The 5,451-nt window shown below is 34.0% G+C and overlaps 1 non-coding gene across 1 annotated transcript; it reads right to left on the bottom strand.

Moving 5' to 3' along the window:
• Positions 1 to 3,383: 3,383 nt before the first annotated feature.
• Positions 3,384 to 3,455, bottom strand: TRNAE-CUC (transfer RNA glutamic acid (anticodon CUC)). The gene has a single exon. It is a non-coding gene; the product is annotated as a tRNA-Glu (tRNA).
• Positions 3,456 to 5,451: the final 1,996 nt, after the last annotated feature.

The raw sequence follows: 5,451 nt of genomic DNA, 5'->3' as shown, positions 1-5,451 counted from the left end.
TATAAAATAGCTTGTTGGAATATGAATAAACTTACTTGTTACGATGGCAAAGTCTTAACTTTGTTCCAGGGGGGGGGGGGGTATACCTAGGGGGCGCCAGGGTTTCATTGCACACGGGCGCTACACGAGCTAGAACCGCCCCTGGCCAGTTGACATAGCAGTAGGCAGGCAAGAGCTAGAGCATTGGTGCATGTCTGACCACTAGATGGTGCTGTCTCTGTCCTACCCTATTGAAAATCTACAGGATAGGCCCATGTGCAATAGTTAACGAAATATATTTAGTTTTAAGTTTAATCAAATACACCTTTCAAAGCCTCACTGAAAAAAATAATGTAAAATCAAGCGATATTGTAATCTAATATATAAAATTCTCGTGTCACGGTGTTCGAACTTGAGCTCCTCTGAAACGGCTCGACCGATTTTTACCAAATTTTATATGCGTATTCAGTAGGTATGAGAATAGGCTACTATCTATTTTCCATACTCCTAAGTGATAAGGGTGGTCCACCCCTAATTTTTTTTTAACAAATTTTTTGGTTTTTATTTTATTATGATACAGCCTACCAAAATACATACAACCCAATTTCACCCCTCTACGATTAACCCTTATTATTTATTTGTTAATTAAAACTTTAATTTTTTTTGCAAAACAACGTTTGCGGGATCAGCTAGTAATCCTATATAGAAATAAAATAATAAAAATGTTAAAGAGTAATGAGGGATGTATGAAAGGCGTTAGAGAGCGAAAGGGAAAGACAGAAGAATTGTGGCAAGAATGAAAAGAACGAAAGATCGTACGATGTATGAAAGACGTTAATGAAAACAAAAAAAATATATATGAAAAAATTAAATAACGTTGAATAGTTGTCCCACACAAGATAGGGGGTACGAGAGGCTTCCAATAGCGGGGGCCATAAAAAAAAAGCCTCATTGGATAACTATTCTGCCCGTGTTCATCTATTCCAGGATTCGTTCCATACTAAATTGTTGTTGCAGTAGTACCCCAGCCGTAAAAACTGTAAGTTGCAATGGTAAGTCACGTGTTTTATTTCCCTGCAATCTCATATAATTCACACTTTGTGCAATGATTATATGGATTTTCCACTGCTCACAATCAAGTTTCCATAGGATGGGCAGCAGCGCCCTCTCCATATCATAATACTATATACTGCCTTCACCAACCCCCCTGCTAAGCGTGGAGGTTATGCTATATAAATAGACCCCCCCCCCCCCATAGATATCTTTGGTAGCCTATGACTTGCAGTGGGCGTCTAACGCCTGGAACAATAAAAATTTAAATAGACAATAAAAAAAGGTGATATAATGTTACTCAAATGTGATATAAAGTGTGATAAAAATGTAAATGAAAGAAAAAAGATAAAAGTAACAAGTAATGAGGGAGGAATGAAAGGACACAGAGCAAAAGTGAAAGAAAGCAGAATTGTGGCATAAAAGAATAGAATGAAAGATTATGTGAAGAATGAAAGTAGAGATTGAAAATAAAAAATTATGCGAAAAAAAAAAATTGCAAATAAAGACCCTGTCCCACCTAAGATAGGGGTACGAGAGGCCCCCAATAGCGGGGGCCATATAAAAAAAAACGCCTGGAACGACTAAAGTGTAGTTATTATATAGTCAATATTACTGTTCTAGACCAAAGTATAAAAACTAGCATAGAGTCCGAGTGTCTCGGAGCAAGCCAGCCCGGCCACGCTGGTCTGGATTGGCATTCATACTCTAAATATTTACTCAACTGGTATCGTTCGACAGCCCAAACAAGGAAACCTTGTTTGGGCTGTCGAACGATACGCCACTAAGGGCATCAGGTCACTCCTTGTAGCACCTTTCTAAGCAAACTAACAAATCGGCTGCCTTCCAATCTAGTAATATTTCTTGCGACGAATAGACACGAGCTATAGTTCACGAAGGAGCTATGATATATAGACAAGGTTTTAGCTAAGTGCCTCTCTTACTCTGTCTCCTTAAGTTCGGGAATCTATAATTGAGAAAAATTTAGATCAGACCAAAAACAAAATCGATTTCGGTCTGACGTTGATTTATGGGACATCTTTATACACGTTTAGCATAGATTAACTTCAATCCGTGCCATTTTGTTTTGTAAATTTAACACAAATGCTTGCAGTCATTACTGAAATCAATAAAAAGCATTGTGGTTGTAGTGGCTAGCAATACGAAACGTTCTATAAACACTACACCCTGTATATTTCTTTAAATTTATATATGCTCCGTATAAACAGATTTAAAAATTCGTTGCCTGTCTACGTTTCGATGTATCATTTGAATTCGCGACTGCATTCGGATACGCAATTGATATCTGTCAATCTATCCGTACGATGCAAATGCGGGATTTAAATCCTTTCGATGCATTCGCCATTACAACGAACATTAAACGTTATGTCGAAAGATTTAAGGTTTAAATTCAAACGAGTGTTAACAGCTCGTTAAATTCAAATATGGTAAAGGAGACGTTTAGATTTATAACAGAGTATAATTGTCAGAGTCTGTCCCCGATTGAAATGCAGTTGGACGATGAAGGTTGATTATTTTATGTATAGACGGCGGTTTGACATTTGTTATCTGTGGAAACAGAGACGGCCGCTTTCTGGAAATAGAAATTCCGACGGTCTTTACGTTTTATAATTTGAATTTCGAATTTACAGTTGCTCTTTTTTCAAATTTCGAACTTTTAAAAAAATTGTCGTTTTAACAGCGATGTTTTATTATAATTCTATAATTGAAATTAGAATACAGAGTGATTATTTATAGGTGTAAAAGTTTTAAATCGGTGAATGTATTGTTTATTTACTTACAATTATAGTATGAATCTATCGAAAATTCAATGGTTTTCATAAATAATACATAAATTTAATCATAATATAACCATTTTGTAAATTATTTACAGTTTACTATCTGTCCTCGAAGACTTTTTGCTGCCAGAATTTAATAGCCGTGTAGGATTGCAAATAAAAAGGAACCATCAAATGTTTTACGACGAATTACACCGTTTTTAATATTTTCGTTATAGCTATTATTGGTAACCTAATACCAAATGGGCTGACGAAAGAAGTAAATGAAAAACTTTTGTGGAGGTTTTTACCCTGTATGGGTCCATAGAAACTAAGTACAAAAATATCAAAACTATGATTTAAAATTACTAATTTTAAGTTATTTGTATGGAAAGAAATAAAGCTTTATTATTATTATTGGTATAGTATATAAAATAAAATAAAAAAACATTTTTTTTAAATTTAACTAAATTGATAAATAATATATGAAAGTAAAAAACTAGTAGATTATAGTAAATAAATTGCTATTATTATTAATATAATACAAAATTTTGTTAAAAGGTAAAAAAAAGTTTATTCCGGTACCGGGAATCGAACCCGAGCCTCCTGGGTGAGAGCCAGGTATCCTAGCCACTAGACCATACCGGATCGTGTTTGCTTTGATGAAAATTAACATCAAATATAAATCACAAAATTAATTACAGTAGAAGTAATTCAGAAATAATTTATTTCAACGCTTACGTTAGACGTTTGAGCCAATTTGAATAGATCGTTAATTGACTCCCAGTTAAAATTTCATTAATATTCATTGGCTTATAGCGCAATAAGGTGGAATGGTTTTTGTATCAACTGTCAATTAGGTTGACAGACGAATCTATTTCGGGGCGGCATTCCTCGCTCGTGAATTTCAAACAGTCCGGGTTTCATGCGACTCATTATATGGTAAGCAGTGTCATTAGCATGTCTAGCCTGCGCGCGGCGACCATTGTCGGCTGTCCATCAACGTCACTCGCTGATGGACTGGCCGATTTCACACCGGCGGCTAAAAAAACGCCGCGTTTTTTTACTGTACCATTTTTTTTAAAATTACCATAGTATAACAGACCACAGATTAAAAAAATACTATCAGGCCATTGCCTGATTTTAATAAAAGAACATTTTTTTAATGAAATTTACAAAGACTTTCATGTTTTCCTGTCATAAAGTTGAATCTTTCACCTGTGAATAAAAAATGCCTCAAATCTAAAAAGAACAGGCAAATCATTCCCACTAGCGCCATCTTAATTCATTTACAGTGTTATCCTGAAAACATAAACGTTCCTTGATATAGTTTTATTCTAGCAATAGAAGCTTTCTGAGCATTATCTAATAAAAAGCGTGTATTGACTTATCAATAAATATATTCTACCAACGTCCAAAGTAACATTACTGATTTTCCGTAAAAGTTTGACATACAAAATATCAGAAGTTTAAACATATTTTGTATTACTGAGTGAGCCTGCCGGCTCGTGGTCGCCGTTCGAACCTTTAGGCCAGAACGCCCACGGGTTGCACAAGCAATATGTCACTCACTGCCACTTTAGACAAGCTATTCTTCTAGCTACGTCAATGATGTTGGATTTTGTCCAGATCATCCTCATTTCTGACTTGATCTCGCAGCGAAACTCCGAGTATTCCCCCAGGTCTCGTATCCATATGTCATCACCGGCAACACACATTGCGTAAACACCTTCTCCCTATATCCAGTGATAATAAGAAACATAGAAATAAAGCTTGGACAGAACCTAAGTAATATATATTTAGCCTTTCTTGTGAACACGGGTAATCCCCTATACAAGAGTGCAGCTTTAATTTATTTTACTTTTAATTTTATGTAAATTTATACTCCTCAATATGGTACAGAGAACAATTTTAAACATTTCATGAATGTATTAAATTACATAAATATATTTAAAAATACAATACATCAAAATATTTTTTTAATCGAAGCATAATAAACTTCGTTAAATTTATTATACTGACAACCCTTTCAAATGTCAAATGTCAAAGTCAGAATCGGATTAACGTCACGCTCGAAAGAACTTGCACGTAAACAATTAAAGTTTTTTTTTTGATCTTTTGATACAGAATAAACATGGAAATAATATTGATAGCTTATTTTTGTATGCAGTATGACATGAATTGCTAAATAAATACATTGAATCTTTAGAAAACTGATCGGTTTTTATTGATCAGGGTTGTCATGACAAGTTTATAAAAAATAAAAATACTTTTATTCCACATTGGAATTTTTAACAGAACTCTTATTGATCGACAACTAATTATCTATTTATTTTTAACCTATTTTTTCACTCTTTGGCATACAAGGTGTTATAGTTGTGGAGAAGCAGAAAGATACCCAACAACACATCTATTAGTGACGTCACCATAGATTTCTACATAAGCACTTTATTAGATATAGCCTAAATGAAATCATAATAATCAGGCGACATATACAAGGATTCTTGTCTTTTAAATATTCATTTATTTGATAATAAGCTTTTTCTATCAATTTATTTTTAATATGCGTTTTTAATCTTGACATTTTATTTTTAAAAAAATCTAATTCCGTTTATTACAGTCGAAACTTTGGTACAGCCAGTTT

Source organism: Battus philenor, unplaced genomic scaffold (assembly GCF_028537555.1).
Source record: "Battus philenor isolate CCGP_79_NKW_IND1 unplaced genomic scaffold, ilBatPhil1.0.hap1 SCAF_8, whole genome shotgun sequence".
Classification (NCBI taxonomy): Eukaryota; Metazoa; Arthropoda; class Insecta; order Lepidoptera; family Papilionidae; genus Battus; species Battus philenor.
Note: the sequence above shows the minus strand (reverse complement) of the source record. Positions and strands in the feature narration are given on the sequence as shown.